This window comes from Giraffa tippelskirchi, chromosome 7, assembly GCF_054371585.1.
Source record: "Giraffa tippelskirchi isolate mGirTip1 chromosome 7, T2T-mGirTip1v1.2.pri, whole genome shotgun sequence".
NCBI classification, from domain to species: domain Eukaryota; kingdom Metazoa; phylum Chordata; class Mammalia; order Artiodactyla; family Giraffidae; genus Giraffa; species Giraffa tippelskirchi.
Window position 1 is genome coordinate 111,283,017 of NC_137281.1, and position 24,592 is coordinate 111,307,608.

Here is a 24,592-nt window from a genome sequence, read left to right on the forward strand (position 1 = left end):
AGTTCACAGATCAACTCCTCACCCACCCTGCAAGAGGGATTTAATTTTAAAGAGTAAAGACAAAGGGGGAGGAGTGAAGCCAGTGATGGGGAGGTGTCTGTTACCAGGAAGGGGCAGGGTTTTTTCTGAGGGGGTGGGGTGCTACGCTCTTTCAGTCCTTCTTTGGTCCTTAGTGTCTTATCATGGCCACTGGTAGTTGTGTCATATTTAGTATGCTAATATAGTCAAATCAACATATAATGAGACTGAGGGTTTGTGGAAGTCCTTTGCCATCTTGGACTTCCCCAGTTGGTTCCATCTAGGCTTTTGTTGTCGTTTATAGCTTCCTATATTATCTCTGGACCCTTTAACTTGAAGACTGATGTTAACTGTTACTTGAACTTGAGTGGGGTGGCAGGTTTTGAGCAAGGACATTCCTGCTAAAGGTAGGGGTAGGAGGAGAGTTGATGGTTTTTGAGCAAAGATCTGGAGGAGCTCTGGCAACACCTCCACTGGTTCTTGAAGAAGACAGAAAGGCTGCTGTGATGTGCATTTAGAGAGTCAGAGATTCCACTAACCCCCATGACTGGTTCTTCCCTCTCCTTTGAAACTCTTACATGCTGAGTATCCCTGAGTAAGTTGCTTTACCTCTCTGTGCTTTTTTACCATGTGTGTAAAATGCTGATGTTGCTGGTGATGATTATCAGTCCCTTCCATAGAGGTTAAAGAAGGACCTTTAGAGTCAGAAACCTGGGTTCAAATTCTGGCACTTCATTATTCCAGATGCTTGGAGCATTTGGAGTCATGCTCTCTGAGCCTCAACTTCCTTGATTTTAAAATGGGGGTAATAATTCCTAATTTGTAAAGTTGTTGTGAGAATTAAATGATAAAATATATATGTAAAGCTTTTAGCCCATACTCAATAAGTGGCCACTGTTCTTATTATAATCACCAATAATAATAATAATACATTTGGAAGATGTAGGTCCTAATGAGTGGTAAAAATATTAGTTATTATTAACCAAAGTGACCATAGCATCCATCCCAAGCTCCTGTCAAGTAAGATTTCTGCATTTCTAGCAGCTAGATCAGCCCAAAGCTAAGACAGCTTAAACCACTTGTTTGCCTCTGACACAGTCTGGCTATTTCTGACATGGCCAAAGAGACCACAGAGGGCATTAAGCTACAGAAGAGAAACTACAAACAAGATTTCCGAGAGGAAGAGATTTCCTATAATGGTCGGGACCACCTCCCTGCCAGTTTGATTTCCTGTGCAGATGAGTATGTTGAAAAGATTGATGTGGGCATGACCTTCAGACCCTGTTTGGAAATTACACGTACAAATGGTACTTTAATGGTACATGTGGCAGTCGGGGGGTTGTGTTAATTACATTTGAATAGCGAGCTGGTGATAACTCACTAGCTCAGTCCCTGGTAGTTAATTTTGTTACATCCAGGGGAAAATTCTGTTGGGGTCTATGAGTAGCTGTGGTGCAATTAGGCGGCCAGAAGGTTTTTGTCGGCACAGTTGCTATTGATTAGTATTTACTTTTAAAAGAGTAAAAGCTATTCCCTCACGCCAGAGCTGCCTAATCTGTCAGGGACGAAGCTACACATTTCAGACTTGTATTCACAGGCTTTTTCATATATTATGAGCCCTCCCCCCACTCCAAAAGATTCCAGTATAAAAATTTCCCCAACTGGTGTTAATGATGCACAAATAAAAGGCATATAACACAGCCAAGATCTCATTAAAAGAGGGAAGTCTTTTTGTAGATTTGCTTATTTATTTATGAAACGCCTCTGAAATATTTATAAATGCTTCCCTGATATTTGTCTGAAAATACGTTTTAGGGCTTCTTTCGGTGGAAGGCAGGGGGAGGGGGAGAAGAGAGGAGAGGATGTAGGTGGAAGAAAGAGAGGTGATTTGGCCCAGTTCCTTTCTGTAGCAATGGATGCGCCGGGGTATACAAATGTGTCACTAGGGGGTGCCCCAGGAACCAGCAGACTAACCGGCTCAGCACAGGTGACCCACTCGCTTGGATCTCTTAAACAGAAGCAATGACAATCACGAGCACTCTGTTTAATTTTCCTGACAGAACCGGGGCAGATACAGACGCTCTGGAGGCCTTTATCACTTCCTTCACTTTTAGAGCTATTTATTAATTGAAATAATAGTTATGCTACCCCTTGCCTCAGACCTACTTTCATCTGTTTAGCAGTTGCTTTCTACGAAATACAAAAGAGCTCAGCGATGACACTGGTGTCTTAATTAACCATTGAACACCTTCTAGAACAGCTGTCACAACTCTTGTCACTTGAAAGAAAGCACAGTGGTTCCTGTTTAAAAAAAAAAAAACACATATACAAGGGGGGAAAAAAGTTGATCTAATGAGCTGTCTTTGACGTGCGTGAAGAATTACATTTTTTATCATCATGCTTTGCACTCACAGAGCAATGCAAATTAGGGAATCTCAGGCCACTCTGAAAGAAACCTGTGAATTTACTTTTCTTCCCGGCTTTCAGAAAAAGATCATGTTGCACAGTGGCTCAGGGAAGTGGTCCAAGATCAGAGATGATAACAGGGCTAAGATTTTGTGTCAGTTAAGAAAAGAGGAGGGGCTGATGTAAACTTATGTAACCATAATGTTTCCAAGCCTTTCCAGCCCTGGGGTATGAATGAATCTTATTAACATCAAGATCAGAGCCTCAAGCCCTCACCTGTTAGCGCAGGTAATGCAGTTCCTTACAAAACTCATCCCAACCTCAGCACTTCTTTGAGTTCCCAAAGGGGTGTTTTATGTCCGTTGAGGAATTAGCCTAGGCTTCCACTCATGACTAGACTGCTTGCTATTCCAAGCTCCACTAGTGTCATCACCATTGTCTTGGCCCACCCCAAACCACACCACTCTTATTTTTCTTGAGTGTTACTTATGGGCTTCTGTTTCTTCTCATGATTAACTGCTGGCCCAGGCTACCAACCTGTTCAGATCTTTCATTACCGTGACGATTGAATACCAGCCTGTGTTGAAGCGAGGAATATCTCTGTCTCTGGGCTCATGTAGGAGCACATCACCTTAATAAAGTAGTTTGAGCCCCGAGTGTTCTCAGAATGGCTGAGAGAATTCTTTCAGTTCATATACATAGCCCTTTTCTCTTTCAAAGTATATACAGCTCCTGGGAAGTAGGGTTGGGTGGGTTTAAACACCAGCCACCACCATGGAGGGCTTCCCTGATAGCTCAGTTGATAAGGAATCTGGCTGCAATGCAGGAGACCCCGATTCGATTCTTGGGTCAGGAAGATCTGCTGGAGAAGGGATAGGCTACCCACTCCAGTATTCTTGGGCTTCCCTTGTGGCTCAGCTGGTAAAGAATCCCCTGGCAATGCGGGAGACCTGGGTTTGATCCCTGGGTTGGGAAGATCCCCTGGAGAAGGGAAAGGCTTCCCACTCCAGTAATCTGGCCTGGAGAATTCCATGGACTGTATAGTCCATGGGATCCCAAAGAGTTGGACATGACTGAACAACTTTCACTTTCACTTTTCACCATCATGGAGGGGGGAGCATCTTCCCATCTGACTCTCAGAACTGTGGCTGAGTCTAGTTGGCCCTGTCAGATTTTCCCATGATGACCCTTGTTTTTCATCCCCGTCTACTGACCTTCATCCCCGCTCTCTTCTTCAAGCTATGATATTTGTAAGTACACATCTGAATCTCCAGTGTTCCTAAAGATCAAGTACGCCTTCCCTCTTGAGGAAACTCCTTAACCCTCATGCAAATTAATACTTATGGGAAAGACTCGTGTGACACCACATACCATGTATCTGCAGCTCCATCCTGTCCCAGTGAGGACCTCCAGATCATAAAGGTAAACCTAGTATGGGAAGAAGCTGTTGGGAAAATCCAGAGTGAATCTTGGGATGGATAAATGTGCAGATGGCATAATCATTGACTCATTTCAAATACATTACTACAAGTTACATAGGCAGCAAGGATGTGGACACCAACTAACTGGCCTGAAAATTCCTCAAGAGCCAAACAAATGCTGTTCCTGACACTGGGCTTCAAGTCCAGACTTGGCACATAATCTGAGAATGCCAGGAACATCATGGCAACCCAAGGGTTGTTTTTATTGGCCTCTTGTTTTTCAAAAAAACAAGATACTTGATTAACACTATATGTGAATGCCAAATACACCTCTGCAGGCTTATTGAATCAACGGACCAGGAAAGCATTTTATAGCAGGAGTTTGCCCTGGAAATGCTAACGTGTTACAAGGTAGTGTACTTGTTTCTACCTCATATAAATCACCTTAGATGAACTTAGAGGCTGATCCTTTTCTATTTTTCCTACTTCCAAATTCAGGGTCCCTGGGAAGATCATCACCCCTGTAATAGCAACTGCATTTCTATCCCTTTCTTTCTGTGTGTCCTCGTCTGTGAATTCACATTGGGATAACATGGTGCATTCTGAACGGCGAGTCTCTGAATTTTCCACCTTGAATTGCACAGTGCTTGGAGAAGGAGTTGGTGGAATAAAATAGTTTTTACCAGTTGAATTTCAAAATGAAACAGAGCTTTGACAGCAGGTACCAAGTCCTATGCCTGGGGCCTTGGGCAACTGAGGAGGCCTTGGTCCTAGCTCTAGTGGACAGAGCTAGGACTCTGAGACCCCTGATGCTCACTGGGCAGGATGATTCCAGAAGGCTTTTATATTTATTTTATAGGTAAATAGGCCAATAGGGCCCCATACATGTGTTCATCACTAGGAGCAGTGGGTCCTGCTCGTCTCTGCCAAGGGTACCCCCAGGAAGACAGTGTTACTTAATTTACTTTAAAGTTGCAGGGATTAGAGTCTGGTGGTGGGTTTTTCTTCCTTCTTGTGTAATAAGCCTTCGCTTCCAGTGACCTGGTCCACTCCTCAGGCCAGAGTCTATGCTGTCTTCTCCTGGGGCCCTCCAGAACAACAAAGAGACTTACTGGATCTCTGCTTGGTGCCTCATGAACAACGGTCCCCTTGACTCTCCCCTGGGCTGCAGGGTTCAACCATCAAGGTCAGGATGGTTCCCTGCACACACCTTAGGAGGACCAGGACTCACCCCCTCTCTGAAATGCTTCGGATTAGCCTACTTCCTCTCCACAGTGCTCTTTTTTTTTTTTTTTTTAACTTTTGTTTAATGTGTCTAAGAGAAATCTTCTACTAGTAGCTAATAAATTTGGACATTTGCATCTCTCCCTTTCAGCAAAGAGCACATCCCTCCATTCAGAGCTTTCTGCAGGCAGGTATAAAAGGGAAGGAAACCCCTCTGCCTGGGAGTGGGCTGATAATTCTCCCCACCCTGAACTCAAGGACCTCACTCCTCCCTGTGGGGGTCTCAGTCACTGGGAAATCAGACAGCATCATGAAGCACGGTTTTTCCTCTTAGCCTTCGCTGAGCACAGGCGGCATATACATTGTGCCCCACTGCGCCTCTCCTTACCACAGTCTCCCTGAACAAGGATTTTAAGCCATCATTTAGCTCTGTAGACATGCCTACAACACAACATTGGATAGAGTCTAAATGGGAACAGGGCTAGCCCTGTTGCTTCCTGAGGCCTGGATTCTAGATGCTGAAGAATGTAGGTGCCAGCAGAGTTCTTGGGTATTGAGCTATTTTCACGTATGAAAGGAGATTCCCTTCCTTCTCCTCGAATGACCTTACAGGAAGCTGATCCACAGAGCTCACAAATTCCCACTAGTGAGGAGGACCATCTGGTAAACTTTGCATTGCTCTATGTTTTTTAAAGTAAGTCAACATTTGAGATCAAGATTTTGCTGTTGTCGTTTAGTCACTAAGTCATGTCCAACTCTTTGTGACCCCATGGGCTGTAGCCTGCCAGTGTCATCTGGCAGGACCCATTCCAGCCAAGAATATTGGAGTAGGTAGCCATTCCTTCTCCAGGGATCTTCCTGACCTAGGGATCAAACTTGCATCTCTTGTATTGGCAGGTGGATTCTTTACCACTGAGCCACCCGGGAAGCCCCGAGATAAGTAGATGTTTATCCTGTTCAAATGCCCAGAACCTTCACTGCACAGTCAATCTGGTGACCATATGACACAAGTCAGATATCTTTGAATAGGTGAAATATTAGAGGCAAAAATGTGCAATAGAAGTACAGAACTCCATTGTAACAAGTCTTGTTACTGTTTATTTATAATGTTGTCTAATTTGTGTTTCTTATGGTACAGCAGCAGACGAGAAGAATCTGATTTGATGTAATTGATTACTTTTTTGGTTCCCAGACAATGAGCCAAGGTACCCCAGGCATTGCAGCAATCTTGAAAGATTACTGGGAAATACTTTAAATAGTTGAGGAAAATATATCAATTCCTGACATCTGTCAGACAGCGTGTGAACTACTAGCTCAAGGTGGTTCATAGTTTCACTATTGGAATGCATGACATTCTTCTCAGTGATGTCATACCTTTGCAAATCTAGGGTTGGGGCAGTTGCTGTCATGTAAAGCAGCACCACATGGTACAGTGTGGAGCAGGAAATGAGGGCGGGGGTTTCCAGGCTAGTGCCCAGGTTTGAGAATTTGTGAAGTGTCCACCAGGCACATGTGTCTCCTTAGTATTAATAAATATTTGTGACTATTTCACAATGAAATGAAATATTATTTTCTTTACATTTATTGGATTTATTTTTTTTCTGATAAACTACTAAATTGTTAGGATGTAAATACTTATTAACTTATTTGGATCTAATTAGTTAATAAACTCAACTGTTGGGCATTTCTTTTTAACTTGAGGTGTTACAAAAAATTCCAATCCATTAATCATGAAACAAGAATGTTTTGGGGGACTTCTGGGTCAGGCAGTACAAAAGGTAAATAATCAATGTTTGTTATTGAATAAATGACAAGAAGTATTCAGTATGTGTCCATTATGTGACCTCAAAGCTAAATGCATAACTTCAAAGCTAAATGTACATGTACACACGAGATCTCTCTGCTCAAAGGATTTGGGGGGACAGGGATAATATTATAGTTGTAGTGTGTGCCATGGCTGGGTACTATACATGTAATCCTATCTTATTTGTATAAAAACCTATGAGGAAGGCCATATGGTCTGCATTTTATGGCTTGTGAGATAGTTTCAAGAATAAGATTCTTTTCCCAAATCAAATGTTGGTAGTGAATGTGTCAGCTAGTATCTGACTTAGCTCTATTTGATTTTGAAGAATATCCAGCCTATTGTACAAGTGTTCTGGGCTATATGACAGCAGTAATGAAATAGTCCATGTGTTTCCACATAGATCAAAAAGATGACATTTTTAATAATTTTAATTTTATATTGGAGCTTGGTTGATTAACAATGTTATGTTAGTTTCTGGTGTAGAGCAAAGTGATTCAGTTATACATATACATGTCCATTTTTAAGACTTCCGTGACAATACAAGTGACTCTGTACTTTTGAACTGCTGTTGTTTATATTTTCCTGTGTCGATCATTTTATGAGCATACTTAATTCTGTACGTGAGTATACATTTTAATTCTTTCTTCTTCCCCTAATGATGTGACTTAACCATTTCACTTTGAAACTTTCCATTTGGCAGACCATAAATGACCCTTTAATCTTGGACTTCGTAAGTTATACCCAACAAAGTTAAAAGGCACCGAACAATCCCAGTTGTATTGTGGTTGTGAAGTTGTGTGATGTTCAAGCTTAACCCACATCAACTAAACCAGCTCAGAGAAGAATTCCATTCAGGCTGATGGGAAAGGACATCTTGCTCTTTCCAGGAAACAGTGAGAATAACTCTGTGGAAAATTTGCTTTCCTGCTCTTTACAAAGAGAGTCAGGCTAGAAGGTGGAGGCTCGCAGACCCTGGGCTTCCCCTGCTATCCTCTGTTGGGTGGATTATTGTGTTAGTCACTCAGTCGTGTCCAACTCTTTGTGACCCCATGGACTGTAGCCCACCAGGCTCCTCTATCCATGGGATTCTCCAGGCAAGAAAACTGGAGTGGGTTACCATTCCCTTCTCCATAGTGGCTGGATTAGGGAGCCCTTAATGGCATCTCAAAAAAAGAGTTTGACTTTGTGGCCTGACATTTGTATAATGGATATTCTGTACACATATTTCCCAGACTTTGTTGATTCAGAGATTACACAAACTCCTCCTGATAAAGCTGTATGTAATCTGGGTTTACTTAGTCCTTTGTTTAGTTTGAAGTGTGGAGGGTTGTTTTGCAAAGTGGGTTTCTACTTGCACTGAAATGACTTTTTGCTGACGTCCCTACTTGGTGAAATGGCAAGAAGTGGTTTGAGTAGATGGTCAAGCACTGGGTCAGATCTCTATCAACTGAAGTAGAAAGGAGCGCCATCAGAGGTGCGTGGCTAAAGCTGCCAGGGTATGCTTGCTCAGGAAACTCCCTGTCTGGGTTACTTACCTTTCATTACTAACTTTTTACCCAGTCACTCTACTGGATTTCCCCTTTTTCCCCCTCAGAAAGTTAGTGATCATATCATTTCTAATCCACATTTGTGCACTGCAATCAGATAAGAGCTGTGAAGGTACCATGTCCATATTGGGACATATGCTTTGAGTGACTGCATGATGATCTGCTTTCAACCAGCCCAGGTGGCTGAATGCAGAGTTCTCTATTTTTTGTGTTGAGGACTTCTGAATATGATGTGTTCATATTCACGTCTCCGAGAGCTTGTCTGTGAGATCCTAAAGCTGGATAGATGAAGGTGAGGTGGGAAAATAGTGTTTGTGAAACATGTTTGCATTTGGCTGACCTCTCAAGTTCAGGCAGGGTTTCTGTTGCACTGTGGACAACCCGTGATAGCCTGCAGATGAAATGCTGTTTATTGTTCTCCTAAGTAGGATGTGGATCACCCCTGACCCTTGTATTGGTTAACAATGGTGTAAGGGTCAGTCACTGCCCACAGGACTCTTTGTTAAATGTTTCTAGGGCATTTCTACCATGGTCTCGTCCATCAGTAAGCCTATGATTGTGGCTTGTCCTCCCCACTCCCCATCTCCTACGCCCTCCTATCAGATCCCTGAAAACTATATGCTGCGTAAAACTTCTTCACATTAATTTTGAATAGTTGTTTTAGTAGCACTTCCCCATCTAACCCCATGTGATATTTCTCAAAATGTACTGCCTTATTTTCTGAAGAATTCTGCCCTTACTGCTTCCATTTTAATCACAGAGGACCTGAGCCACACAGAGATTCACCAGTTCTGTCTACTCCTATTCCTTAAGCTCATGTTTCCAGGAAACAGAATCTTTGCAAAGCCTAAAGACCGTCCCGGCCCTCTCCCACATATGTTATTGAGTCACTGGAACTCAATTTGAATGTGTTCTGTCACTTACTAATATGAATAAGAGATAGAGCTTCCTTTTCTAATCTTATAGTTTCTTGACTCCTACCTAAGACCCATCTTCAACATTGTTCATTCAGGATAAGAAGGATGTAGGGGTGGAGGGGAAACATCAAATCCTTTCTCTAACTTGGTAGAGATACTTTGGCCACCTGATGTGAAGAACTGATTCATTTGAAAAGACCCTGATGCTGGGAAAGATTGAAGGCGGGAGGAGAAGGGGACGACAGAGGATGAGATGGTTGTATGGCATCACTGACTCAAAGGACATGAGTTTGAGTAAACTGCAGGAGTTGATGATGGACAGGGAGGCCTGGCATGCTGCAGTCCATGGGGTCACAACCAACTGGACACGACTGAGCGACTGAACTGAACTTAATATGGGCCTTGTCTGTTCTTTTCACAGAGAGGTCTTCCTCTCTCTCTTATGGGCAGTTTTGCTTGCCCAGTTGCATGACTTTGTGATTAAGATGAGAGTCAAGAATATTGAGGTGAATGAATGAAGATGTGAGACTAACAATTGTCAGCTCTTATGGGGTGGAGGTGGTTCGGTGGTAAAGAATACTCCTGCCAATGCAGGAGCCTCAGGACATGTGAGTTCAATCCCTGGGTTGGGAAGATCCCCTGGAGGAGGAAATGGCAATCCACTCCAGCATTCTTGCCTGGAGAATTCCATGGACAGGAGAGCCTGGTGGGCTACAGTCCATAGGATTGCAAAGAGTTGGACACGACTGAGCAACTGAGCATGCACGTACACAAGCATTATCTATGTACATACACATTGTTTGTAGACCAGCATGATGATATTTCCAGGTTCATCTCTATAATTTAAGCTTTGTCTTTTCAATAAACATGCCATGTCATAGCGACATAATGAAAACAACTACGTAAATAAAATTCGTAAGTCATTTGGAAAACAAGTGCTTCAATTCAGGGCTCAGAAATATGTATTTAACTACAGCAGATCTACCCACTGGGTGAGGAGCACAAAAACAGCTTCTTCCCTGAAGGATGGTATATCAGGCTGTTGGAAACTCATCCTCACCCACTCATCCACCCCCACCCCACCCCACCCACCCCAGCCAAAATAAGCATTCGTGGTCTCTGGACATGTGACCAGGATTATTGGGTCCGGCTTTCCTGTACATATCCATCTAGCAGTCATGCCCCCTCCATACAAGAGAAAGATCTGTGGCAACTGTTTAGTTTGATTGTTAGTGAAGTGGAGATGGATATGTACATCCTGATTACTCATTAATCCCAAAGGCAAAGATCTCGCAATGTCATTTTTGAGATAATGTATGCAAAACCCTTGTATGTAATCAAGTTAGGGCAGAACTAGAGTGAAACTTGTAACACTGTGGGTATTGCTGGCAGTCAGCTGAGAAGGGGTAGGCAGAAGGCTATCCTCTCTCCTCTGTGGCTGTTTCCTCAGCTCTGCAGTCTGGTCTCTCAACTGACCAATACTCCTCTTGTGTCCACTGCTGTTGGTTAGTTAAACAACACACACACACACACCCAAGTGGCCCCCTCCTGGAGCTCCCTTTCCAGAATGTACCCTGTTTCTGTTACCTCTGGTCAACCTTAGGAGGATAATCTACCCTGACCTCAGTCTTCCCACCCAACTGGCCCTTGGAATTCACATTAGTGAGCACTGTCCAGGGGGCAGACCCCACGCAGAGTGCTCTTCCTGGAGGTAGGTGTTATTATTCCCCTTTTATAAATGATAACACTGAGCCTCTTAGAGATGAAATGACTTGCCCAAGTTCCCAGAGCTAGAAAACCATGGCTCCTGGATGTCAACTCAGGTCTGTATAATCCCAAGCCTAAATTCTCTTGGCTTTGCCACCAAAATAAAAGACTTGCTAAATTCTCTATAGTCTTACTGGTTTGATAGATTAAATAGGTTCTCTTGGAATAATTTAATATGAAAAGGATAGTCCCGGACATTAAAAATCGTAAAGGATTTCAGTGGCAAAATTTTAGGCATAGGATGGGTTGGGATGGGAACATTTGGGGACTTTTTTTGGTCACCTCCTCACATACACTTTGCTGAGGGATGGCCAAGTATGTTAATGCCTCAAAACAGGTTTGTAACTAAGATTTGCCATTTGGATGTCAGGAAAAATATTTTGGCATGGCAGATGGATGTTTTTAAGGGATCTAATGGTAGAAATGAGAAATTTGAAACATAGTCTGTATCCAAAGGAGTGAAATCAGTCCTGACTCACACAGGGAGCATTTTGCAAGTGTGTTAGTTTTCCACTGATTGGCACCAGTGACATCTAGATGCATTAGCTCTGAGAGGTGATATGAGAACAAAGATTTGGTCAGAAAAAATGGAGTGTAACCATCTAAGAGGCAGGTAGGAAAATGGCTTTGCCTGGTCCCCCTCTTGTGGGGATAAATGCCAGTGTTTCCAAGAGCTTATGGTGTAAGTACGTCTTTTCTACAGACTAGCTTAATGAATTCTTGCCTGGAGAATCCCAGGGACGGCGGAGCCTGATGGGCTACCATCTGTAGGGTCGCACAGAGTCGGACATGACTGAAGTGACTTAGCAGCAGCAGCAGCAGCAGCTTAATGAAAGAGACAGACCTCCATAATCCAATGATAGGAGCTCCAGAGCAGACTGTTCAGAAATAGAACACAAGTCCTGGTGATGGTTTAGAGAGAGTAAATAAGATGACTCTTTACTGATAGAATTAAAATGTGTGCTCTTCATAGGCTACCATTGGAAAACATATAGTGTTATCAGGGTTTACCTTTTTCTAATTAAAAAAGTAAGTAATCAGCTACCCATGTTCAAAATGAAATTTAAATTTCAGCTCTTGCCCTTACCAAACAAACAAATTGAGCAGTTAAACCTTAAGGAAGGAGTCCAAAATGGAAAAAAAGAAAAAAGATAAAATAGGAGTATTAGCTTCTAACAGCCCTATATTAATTTTTCTCAGGGAAATTGCCAAGAAAAGAAAGGACTGTACTTGAACATGTGTATTGTATGGGCAAGCCTCTGAAATACAGTGCCTGTAATGATTTATTTCCAGCCACTGACTCTGCCGTGAATGACAGAGTTTATTTTATTTTATTTTTTAAAGAAGAAGTCTCCGCCTTTGGAAACACTGTGCTTCCAGAAGATGCCAAACTATTGAAAGAGCTGTTCTGAGGGGAGGGTGGGGGCAGGGGAAGTATATTTTCTAAGATTTTCTGATACTAAAACCCATTTACGACTGTTGAGAAAAATCTCTCTGACGGAGGATTTAGCTCTCACTAATCCTTAAGTGACTTGTTTTGACAGAGCCTTTATAGGAGATTTTCTCAGTAACTTTGGTTTGCTCTGAAGGAGCAATTACTGATTTGTCCTCCAGCACCACCTTTTTTTTTTTTCTCTACCTTTTCCTGTTTAATGAGTGCCAGTTAATGAATTTCATGTATGTTCCAAAATAGCAAGAGGATCCGATCAGAAGTGTTTACTGTAGAAATTCAGGAACGTTTGGATTTTCTTGGATCTTCCGTTCCTTTTCTGGCCTCTGGGTATCACGGACCTGGGTTTCATTTTGTGTGTCATGTGGGCTCCTCAGCAGATTCTTTGACTCGGGCTGGTGGAAATCAAGCCCTGCTTTCTATTTACACTGCACTTTCTTGACATAAATATATTTTCTGCTGGCTTGAGGAGCGGGCACAGGGACCCCAGGTTTTTAAGCCTCCTAGTGTTTGCTTTTGCTCAGAGGGGCATTATCTTTTTAGAGGTTACTCAAGAAGCTGGAGTGCTCACCTCCTGTAAAAGGGACTGCTGGATGCCGATGCTATGACAGTGGGACCCTTGTACCCACATGCTGGGGTTTCTCACCTGCCTGCTGCACCTGTGAATGGATTTTTAAATTCCACCTTGAATCCTATCTTCCACTTTGTGATGAAGTCTCACCCCAATGGAGGCCTGAGGGGGTCTTTCTAGCCCAGAGGTTCTCAGAGTATGGTCTCAGACCAGCAACAGCAGGGTATCCTAGGAACTTGTTAAGTCAAGGGGCGAGGGGCCTGGCAATCTGACTTTTAACACACTCTCTTGGTGATTCTGATGTAGACTGATATTGAGAGGCAATATGTTCTGGTCCCATTTCCATCATATTTTTCGGGAAAAAACTACTAAGGCAGAGGTCCCCAACCTTTTTGGCACCAGGGACCAATTTGTAGAAGACAATTTTTCCATGGACCGGGGAGAAGGGCTGGCTTTGGGATAATTCAGGTATAGCATATTTATTGTGCACTGGGCTTCCCTTGTGGCTCAGCTGGTAAAGAATCCTCCTGCAATGTGGGAGACCTGGGTTCAATCCCTGGGTTGGGAAGATCTCCTGGAGAAGGGAAAGGCTACCCACTCCAGTATTCTGGCCTGGAGAATTCCATAGACTATATAGTCCTTGGGGTCACAAAGAGTCAGACATAACTGAGCAACTTTCACTTTATTTGTATTATTATTATATCAGCTCCAACTCAGCTCATCAGATATTAGATCCTGGAGGTTGAGGACCCCTGCACTGAGGAACCATACTCCAAAAGAACTACCACCTTCTGCCTTGGAAATCCCCAGATTTATGACCCCACACTCCATTTTGGCTTATAACTTCCAAAACTTCCTCTTACACAGATAGGTGCCTCGTCCTAATTTATGACTGGGTTCACTCTAATTTTTTTTTCTTAATTTCTGTAAACCACACCAGTGATGGGATTGCTGATTGGGTGTGGCAGGCGAGATTTATGTTTTCATGCAAGTGTACAAAACTCTAGACAAGGATTAACATACAGAGTTTAAATTACTCTTGAGACTTTTTGGGAAGCTGTCTACTTTAATCCTCTTGTCAAGGAGCTTCTGTGCTAGAAAAAATGATCGCCAAAATGGCTTTGCCAGCTTTACAGTAAAAGTCAGCCATGAGAGCTCTTTACAGGGAGAGCTGTCTCTATGTCCATGTGGTTGACAGACAAGAGTTTTTACAGAAAGTGGGCAGCCGTGACATTGTTTTTTGATGAGAAGAGAATGATGGGCTACCTCTTGGAGTTGGACGTAGAGTCCTCCTATATGACCCAGATGTCCCCATGGCCATTTGGGTGGATTATGGGGAAGGCCCTAGATGGGGGGCCTGGGAGAGCTGGATCCGGATCCTGCTTCTCTCTTCACAAGTTGTGTAACCTTGGGCAAATCCCTTGGGCATGTCTGACTTTTAGTTTTCTCATTTGTAAAATGCTGTGTGCTTAGTCACTTCAGCTGTGCCCAACACTTTGTGACCCTATAAACTGTAGCCCAGCAGGTTCCTCTGTCCATGGGCTTCTCTAGGCAAAAATACTAGGGTTACCGTGCCCTCCTCCAGGGGATATTCCCCACCCAGGGATTAAATCCATGTCTCTTATGTCTCCTGCATTGGCAGGTAGGTTCTTTACCAGTAGCACCACCTGGCCCATTTGTAAAATAGAGGAGGTTATAGCAGGTGACCTCTGAGGTCCTTTCATCCTTAATATTTATGAATTGGGGGTCTCATCTCCCACCTGCCTCCTTGCACCATCCTTCTGCTAAGGCACAGGTACAGTTGAATGTATTGATTGTTCAGAAGTTCTCTCACTCTCTTCTCCTTCCTACCAGCCCCTCTTCTCTTCTGAGCCTCTTTCTTACAGGACTTGAAAAAAAAAAAAGACAGATTCAACAGCATCTTCTCTTTTCAGCCACTTGGAAATTTAACTGCAAACTGACTGCTTTGATTTCTTGTGCAGAAGTAAGGTGGGCACCCAGAGATAATAGCACCTGGATCAGGGTAGGGGATTGGTTGTCCAGAAACCCTTCAGAGAAACTTGAAATGAGAACGTGTAGTACCCTCTTCCCTCTGAAAAGTCAGGGCTCCCAGCTTAATCCCATTCCCTCTTGCCCTGTCCTCTGAGGAAACTGAGCTGCTAAAAACACAGCAAAGTGAGGCAGAGGACATAGTTGCTGATTGCTGGTGCGCATCCCGGGCTAGGGGGTCAAGGAGGATGTCCTGTCATCATCTCTCACTTGCCATCATCTCTCACTTGCCTTCAGTGCTGGGAACTCACCCATCTTTGCTCAGAGCCGTGTCCTCAGGTAACATGGTGAAGCAGGTCATTGATGTTAAAGCGTGTCGTGGGGGGACATCCTGGCGATTTCTCTCTAGCCTAGTTTGCCAAAATGAAGTTGAAAGGTTAGATGATCCTTTGCCAAGTTGAGTCATGCTGGGAGAGTTCATCTCTAATCACAGACCCTCAGGGAGGCAGGGACGGTGGGAGAGGGGATGGGCAGGTTAGCGACTAGCATTTCTCACCACTTAACATCTCAGGAAAGTGAATTGTTGAATCACGAGATGGTCCAGCTAAATGTAAGTACAGTGGTAACGTGAAAACCCCTTGTCTGACTGAGAGTGTGCCAGCTTTCCTTCCCTTGTGCCTTGTAACCTCCTGAAACCGGAACCCGCTGGAAAATTCCTTCCATGGTAAGACAGGGAAGGAGTTTATCAAATGAAACCATTCCAAGTATATTTCTTTCTCAGGAAAGTTTTGGGTTCCAGAGTGAGGAGTAAAAGATGAAATTGAAAAGGTGACTTTAGCTTTCTCCACTTTCTTGCCTGATACCGGGGACTGCATCATTTTGATGGCATATTTGTGTTATCAGGAGAGTCAGCCCAGAAGTCTTCATTTTAACTTGGGTAACAGGCACTGGCAGTGCCAACAGCACTGATTAGAGAAGAGCATGAAGACAGGGACTTGCGGAAGATTAGGCAGGAGAAAACATTGTAAGACACAGAGGTTCAGGTGAGGGATGTCTAAGCAAAACTGCCAAACCTCTAAGCTTTGCCCCACGGCTCCATCACTATGTAATCCTCATCCTCTGGGAATAGCTAAGGATCTGTTAAGAGTTTCAATATCCAAGCTTTAGAATTTTGGAGAATCTTATCACTTAAAAGAAGCACTTGGTAAGGAATCACAAGACTTTGTGTTAACTAAGCAGATATTTCACATCTTTCAGACTCAGACTTCATCTGGCAAATGAGATGCTGCTGTAGACCAGGAATGACAAACTATGGCCCATGCTCCTAAGTGGCAGGTATCCTTAAGTAAGTGCAGTGTTCTTTCCAAATGAGTCCAGATGAAGCCTCACAGTCCTTCTGAACACAGCACTCAAGTCAGCCGTGACCCTTTCAGAGTTCACAATTTTCATATGAAAACTCTTTGCCATCTTCCTTAAGCAGAAGCTGGGAAATTGGCACGATGTCATCAGAGCGTGAGGGCGTGGTACTAAACCCAGTCTAAAATTTGGAGGACCAAGGAAGGCTTCCAGGAGGAGGTAACTCTACAGCTCAGTCTTCAAGAATGAGAGATATTATTAGGAGAAGGGAGCGAGCACTGCCTAGGTGCAGAGTATGGAAAGAACACAGGCAAGAATGGAGATGAGCACAGAGAGTCCTGCATTTTTAATGCGGTGGCATATAAGATGTCACACAGGGGACAGCAAGAGATGAGGCTGGAAAAACAGGCAGACAGTGGTTCATGGGGGTCTTGGAGGCCAGGCTTTGGTGGTGTGCTTTCACTGACCTGCTCCTCTAGTCCTTCACCCTCCTGCCTTGCCCCCCACTTGGCAGCTGCTAGTTTCTGAGCCTGTATCTCTCTGCATCTGTCTCTTGTTGCCCTTCATTTATCCCTGACTACGACTCTCTGTGGCTAACTTTGTTCCTCTTATGACCTCCACTCATGTGTCCCAACCAGGTGCTGACCTTTTGACCCGAGGCGTGCCCTGGACGCTTGTTTGTTCTTCCATACCCTGGGCAGCTCCCTTTCCAGTTTCTCTGCTTTGTATGTACATCTTATTCTCTGCTGCCCCCTCACACTCTCCCGCTGTGCACACACATGCACACACACACACACACACACACACACACACAGACCCCAGATCTGAAGCTTACATCAAGGGTGCTTGGGAAATATTACATAATGACCACTTCCTTCAGATAGAGTTTGGGCTAGTTAGAAAAGGAAAAATGGGCTCATTTGCAGGATTGTATCAGCTCACCCATGGAAAAGGGTCTTTTGAGGCTCTAATGGGCAGGCGGCTGATTCTGACAGCAGAATTCTGGGTCCTTGATCTTCCCAAGACATCGCCCCCCTGTTTTGAACATTAGCGGTGGTGTGGGTTCTTCCCACGGAGAACTGTGAATCCTATTCAGCCGGCTCCTTATGATTTGGACATGAACAGGGAGCTTTCTCTGTCTACTTAATTCCCTTTGAAAGCTTTCTCGTCCCACTATTGGACACTTCAGAGAGAGCACTGCATTAATATCTCCTGCTCTGGTTTCAACTTGGTATGGTTTTGTGATCTTAAAATAGATGGAATTACCACGGCAAGCATTGTTCTGCCTTGAACTTAAAGTCTCAAGAGCAAGTCCTTCTAAAAAAGTTAATCCTTTTCTTATTTGCAAGGATTCTGGACTGCAGTTTACAAAGAAATATGCTAAATTATTTATAATCCAGGATTATTGCAATACCCAAGATTTCCGTGCATAACATCATGGCTCCACTAAACTGGCACAAGCAGAACAACCCTTGGCCCCACCTTATGACAGCTGCTCTCTGCAGTCCCCATGCAGGGGGCCCCAGAGCATGCGAGGGTGACCTTGGAAACACATGTTGTTTGAACGTTACCTTCCGTGGCTCACACGCTCAGGATTCTGCAGCTGAGGCCTCTGGAGCAAAGAGAAAAGCTGAAATGGTGTGGACAAGCGATATTCCAAGTGTAATTTCTTTCTTGTTTAAGATCTGTACCCTGTGTCCTTCTGAGAGGAGTTATGATGGTCGGTGGTTAAAGAGTGACATTGGATTAGAGATATTTTAGAAACATGCAGTGTTCTAGGCCGACCTCTACTAAAACTTGGAGAAAACTCCTTGAGCTCCCAATTTTCCCAAATATAAACTAAGGGGGTTGAGATAAATCGTCACAAAAGGACTTTCACTCTAACATCAGATGACTTAAAACAAGTGCTGAGGGACGTCCCTGGTGGTCCAGTGGTTAAAAATCCACCTTGCGTTGCAGGGAATGCAAGTTCCCTCCCTGGTCAGGGAACTAAGATACCACATGCCACAGAGCAGCTAAGTGCATGCGCTGCAACTGTTGAGCCTGTGAGCTGCAACTAGAGTTTGTGCACCTTAATGAGAGATCCCATATGACACAACAAAGACCTTCTGTGCCACGACTAAGACCCGACACATCCAAATAAATAAATACATATTTCAAAAGAAACGAGTATTGATCTGATACAAGGACACTTAACAGGTATGGCACAGACAATTGGAAAATAAGACAATGACCTCTGAATTTCTTATTACAGAAATTTGGAGCCTGAGAATTATAATATAATAGAGGCTACGGTGAGCAGTGAGCCTTCTGGAGTATATGCGCATGTGTACAATACTTTTCCCTCTCTTTTCAAAATTGGGAAATACTTAATGCTCTTTTAGAATCTCTTTGTAACTTGCCCCCAGTTTTCAGAAGTAATCTGACATTTTGAAGGCATTCTTACATCTGTTGCCATGCACAGGGTTGTCAAGTTTCCCATTTCCAGCTGTAGAGCATTTTGGTTTCGACATATGAGTTCGACCTGGTATAAATTTAACTCCGCCAATGGGCAAAGGTGAAGGGGGACAAGGTAGAAGCTGGGCGTTCCCCAGTTTGGGTCTGTTGCCCTTTAACATTTTAAATCCAAGGATTCTGCATCTTTGCCTGCAAGGCAGGCCAAATGTAAATTCCAGGGAGGACTTAGTGTCTCTCAAACTTCCTCCCCTGCATAGCCCTGCTCTCATTCCAGCTCACCGTGAGGCTTGTGACTCTGGTCTCTCCCGTGGCCATTGTCCCCAACTGTTCAGCCTTTCTCTTTATGTAACCTTGCGTTTTGTTCACTCCCAAGTGAGTGTGTGTCCCAGCGCCCATAAGCAAGTCTGCAGAGCAAGGAGACCTAGTTCACTGGGATTCTGGGAAAAATTGACCCAATGAATGTCAGATGCCTAAGATGCTCTCTGTCCTGTGGGTTTTTCAGAAAGGTTGGCTTCTTTCCCTTCTCCTCCCCTCCTTTTCTCTCTCTCTAAGCACCAACTTCCTTCTTAGCAAAAGGATGCTCTAGAAAACTATCTTTCTTTTTTTTAACATTCAGCCTTTCAACAAACATTTAGGGAGCATCTCTCTCTGTTGGAACCATGCAGAATGCTGGCAGCACAGCCCTGGAGGACCTAGTCCTACCATCAGGAATTGCTAGTCTGGTGGGAAGTAGGGCCAGGATGATAGCCAGGGAAACACAGGATGCTTGTGGGGCTCTGGGAGCAGACCTAACTCCAAGCCAGGTGTTGGGGGCATGCCAATGAAGAGTCAGAAAGGTGCCTCACAAGAATATACAATGGATAAAAGACAATCTCTTTACCAAGTGGTGCTGGGAAAACTGGTCAACCACTTGTAAAAGAATGAAACTAGAACACTTCCTAACACCATACACAAAAATAAACTCAAAATGGATTAAAGATCTAAACGTAAGACCAGAAACTATAAAACTCCTAGAGGAAAACTTAGGCAAAACACTCTCCGACATAAATCACAGCAGGATCCTCCGTGACCCACCTCCCAGAATATTGGAAATAAAAGCAAAAATAAACAAATGGGACCTAATTAAAATTAAAAGCTTTTGCACAACAAAGGAAACTATAAGCAAGGTGAAAAGACAGCCTTCAGAATGGGAGAAAATAATAGCAAACGAAGCAACAGACAAACAATTAATCTCAAAAATATACAAGCAACTCCTGCAGCTGAATTCCAGAAAAATAAACGACCCAATCAAAAAATGAGCCAAAGAACTAAACAGACATTTCTCCAAAGAAGAAATACAGATGGCTAACAAACACATGAAAAGATGCTCAACATCACTCATTATTAGAGAAATGTAAATCAAAACCACAATGAGGTATCATTTCACACCAGTCAGAATGGCTGCTATCCAAAAGTCTACAAGCAATAAATGCTGGAGAGGGTGTGGAGAAAAGGGAACCCTCTTACACTGTTGGTGGGAATGCAAACTAGTACGGCCACTATGGAGAACAGTGTGGAGATTCCTTAGAAAACTGGGAATAGAACTGCCATATGACCCAGCAATCCCACTGCTGGGCATACACACCGAGGAAACCAGAATTGAAAGAGACGCGTGTACCCCAATGTTCATCGCAGCACTGTTTACAATAGCCAGGACATGGAAGCAACCTAGATGTCCATCAGCAGACGAATGGATAAGGAAGCTGTGGTACATATACACAATGGAATATTACTCAGCCATTAAAAAAAATACATTTGAATCGGTTCTACTGAGATGGATGAAACTGGAGCCCATTATACAGAGGGAAGTAAGCCAGAAAGAAAAACAACAATACAGTATACTAATGCATATATATGGAATTTGAAAGATGGTAACGATAACCCTATATGCGAGACAGAATAAGAGACACAGATGCATAGAACAATTTTATGGACTCTGAGGGAGAAGGTGAGGGTGGGACGTTCTGGGAGAATAGCATTGAAACATGTATCTTATCATATGTGAAACAGAACACCATTCCATGTTTGATGCATGAGACAAGGGCTCAGGGCCGGGGCAATGGGATGACCCAGAGGGATGGGATGGGGAGGGAGGTGGGTGGGGGGTCCAGGAAGGGGAACACATGTAAACCCATGGCTGATTCATGTCAATGTATGGCAAAAACTATTACAATATTGTAAAGTAATTAGCCCCCAACTAAAGTAAATAAATTTATAAAAAAAAAAAAAAAAGAAAGGTGCCTCAGAGGCGGCCTCCTTCGTCTTAGACATCCCTCACCGTGTCCGCATCTTCTAGGCTCCAGGGATTCTCAGTGCATTGGAGACACACTTTCTTCCTGTAGTGAAGGCCCATTCTCTGCTCCCACCCACTTGCCTCTTGGAGCAGAAGGCATGTGATGGTCCCATCCCGTCTCTCTCCCCATCCCCTCAGGGCAGGAGGCCTGCTGCCAAGTCAGGAAGGACTTGCAAAGTGGCACACTCATATCACAGAGAGCTAGGACAGCTTTTGTCTCTCTGCTCCTGGAACTGACAGGCACCCACCTGGTATCTTAAAGGGGAAGAGAGTCTGTGGGAAGCCAGAAACAGCAGTGCTGGACGGAGCTGCAGGCAAAGGATGCCACCAGCCACCCTGTGCCTAGAAATGCCATGTGTCAGTGGAGCCGGCGGCTTCTGTTACCTGGGGGACTGGTCTGATTTTCTGGAGTAGAGGAAAATTGACCATGAGCCGCTGACCCCAAGAAGATTATTGTGTTTGTGTGTGCCCATGTACACACATGTACACCTGGCCACACGTCTTCCTCTGCCTGCCTGCCCTGGCTCCCACCCCATGTAACTTACATGATGTTCTCTCCTCCACACTGAAAGAACTTGCTAGTAAACCTACTCCAGAGGTCAGTGCCATCTGGGACCAGATCCACTGTCCCGCTGGCCTTGTGTCAGCTCAGTCCAGTGCCCCTGGGGGGCATCCCTGGGGCTGAAATGCCCACCTCGAGTGAAGGGAGCAAGAATCACATGAACCAGCAACAGCAAAACCAGACCCGCATGCTCAGATGAAGGTCTGTGAATCCAGGCAGTGAAGCAGCCATGGGGAGGGATGTGCGTGAGGCTGGGAGAGGAACAGCAGGGCTAGAGAGAAGCGATCCTGGGTTCCTTCCCATCTGCAGGCTGGGTTATCTCAGGATACCTTTTACTGGCTGAATATGGCCAATTTTCAGTTTATCTTTGTTTTGGTTCTCACTAGTCTTTTTAGATGCCCATGATTAGACTATACGAAGTACTATGTGAAGGGCTTCACTGGTAGCTCAGATGGTAAAGAATCTGCCAGCAATGCAGGAGACCTGGGTTCTATCCCTGGGTCTGGAAGATCCCCTGAAGAAGGAAATGTCAACCCACTCCAACATTCTTTCCTGGTGAATCCTATGGACGGAGGAACCTGGCGGGCTACAGTCCGTGAGGTTGCAAAGAGTCGGACACGACTGAGCGACTAAGCACATGCTTAGTGAAGGAAGAGGTGAGGAGTCTGGTTGTTCTTGGGTGAAACAAAACATCATCACTGGGACCTCGGTGTCATCTCTTACTCATCACTGCAGACAGACCCAGGTCATGGTGTGGTACCTGTTTGAAGACAGCCCATACTAGTAGTTTGGAACAGCTAATATTTCACGCTAGTACTCTGTCTTATGTCAGAGAGAGTGGGCTATTTTTCAAAACGTCTTTGCTACTCAAATGGCAAATAACCACAAACGTATAACATGAAGAAAAAAATAATAGATGTCCCCAGAGTTCCATCGACTGTGAATAAAAAGATACTTTTTTTTCCTACTCATTTTGTACTCCTGCTTCTTGGCCTTTTCATTCTCTTTCTTCCTGCTCCTCTCCTCTTGTCTCTAATATGTAGAACACTTTGGTTTACCGGACTCAGGTTTCATCCTGGTACTAGTCTCCGGTAATACTGAGACTTCTGAAATTCCTGTAAAGACCCAGTTTGGTTTCCTTTTATCATGAACCAGCCATGCACCCTAGTGACAGCATGACAGTCAGAGTAGGAACAAGAGAATGTCTTCACAACTGACCAAATAACTAGATCCCTTCAGGCCAGGAAGGGTTGCAAATCTGATATACTTTACATCTCTCTTAAAAGATCACAGACGTCAGAGAGGTACTTGAAACCTTTATTTCTAATTCCAGCAATCGGTCTCTCTCTCCCTCAGCTCTAGCAAAATAAAGTGTCTTGCTAACACAGAAGCCAACTCTCTTCTGACCTGTCTTGGTTTTCATTTGTGATAACCTGATGAAGAGCAAATCACTTCCAGAAGCGATAAAAAAAACTATCAAGGAAGGCAATCTTGTGGTCCAGGAGAAAAAGAGAGTCACAGATGATGCTATTTTAATGGGCTGTTAGGCTTAAATATGGTGACCGCGAATCTTGTCTTTACAATTGCAAGCATTTTAATGTTTTTAGTTGTCACCCAAGTCTGTGTCACAAACACTTAGCAGGTATGCCAAACCATTTCAGAAATAGACCTGGTTGTCTAGGAAGAAGTCATGGCTATAAAATGCATTCATTGCTCAACCCAGATAAGGACACAGTCATTTCAGTAACATCTTAAGTTCTTTTTTAAGGTTTTTCATCTTTTCATCATACTTATAATTGTTTATGCAGAGAGGGTTGCTTTTCTCATTACCGTTGACCCACCTCAGATGGAGATCAAAGCTGTGTAGATTGATTAAGCCAATGGGTTGACATTTTTGCAGGAGAAATGGAAATCCATGGTTGTAACTGGGTGGCCCTTGGCAAGCAGACTCTATAAGGATTTTAACATAAGCAAGTGTAAGGAAAGTATCACAGGAACCACCCAGGCATGGTGTTGGAGCCTTTCATGTGGGATATTTCTGCATTTGGTCATTGGCAAAAGACATTCCACATTGCCTTTGAGACCTAGTTTTACCTTAACCCTCATGTGCTGTGGAGTGAAATGAATTAATAGATACAGAGGGGTGCTGATTTGCTCATATTTGTCTAATCTCTTAACTAAAATCCCCTATTAGGACCTTCTAGTTCTTTTTCTTAACATCTCAATTCTCAGGGCTCCTCTGCATCTTTTTTTTTTTTTTTCCCCCACTGTCTCTGCATCTGTTTTGGTTTTTAGATGCTCTGCCTTCTATTAGAAAATTATGTTGTCTGATTTTGTTGGGGAAATGCCTATATAACCAGGTCTTGTCTCTTTCACTTTAAGGACCTTCTATGTACCAGATGGGGTTCTTTGAAAGATCCCCTAGGTTTGCTAATATTCTAACAGTGAGTCAGGCTGAGATATAAACAAGACAAAAAGTCAGGCAGTCATTCATCAGGAAAAATCAGAATGTCCAGGAAATGAGGTGGCAGAAAACCTAGCTGAGATTTGGAGAATGGAGGCGAGGGTAGGCAAGATGGTGCAGAGGTCTCAGCCTCTGGAAGCTTCTGCCGTGAGCAAGCTGCTGTGCTTCGTGTGTTATAGTTGCTTTCTTATATAACAGCATAATGACAAGTAGGTGTTACCATTCCTGTTTTACAGGTGAGGAAGTTGAAGATTAAAGTGGTAAATGATTTGCCTGAGTCATACTACCAGGCAAGTGAGAATGC

The 24,592-nt window shown here is 43.8% G+C and overlaps 1 protein-coding gene and 1 long non-coding RNA gene across 2 annotated transcripts in view; both read left to right on the forward strand.

The window, feature by feature from the left end:
* RORA (RAR related orphan receptor A) overlaps positions 1–24,592 on the forward strand; it is a 796,368-nt gene that overhangs the window by 348,203 nt on the left and 423,573 nt on the right. The gene's annotated exons all lie outside the window — the stretch shown is intronic.
* LOC145512882 (uncharacterized) lies at positions 16,735–21,205 on the forward strand. The gene is made up of 2 exons (XR_014058892.1): positions 16,735–20,917; positions 21,064–21,205. It is a non-coding gene; the product is annotated as an uncharacterized LOC145512882 (long non-coding RNA).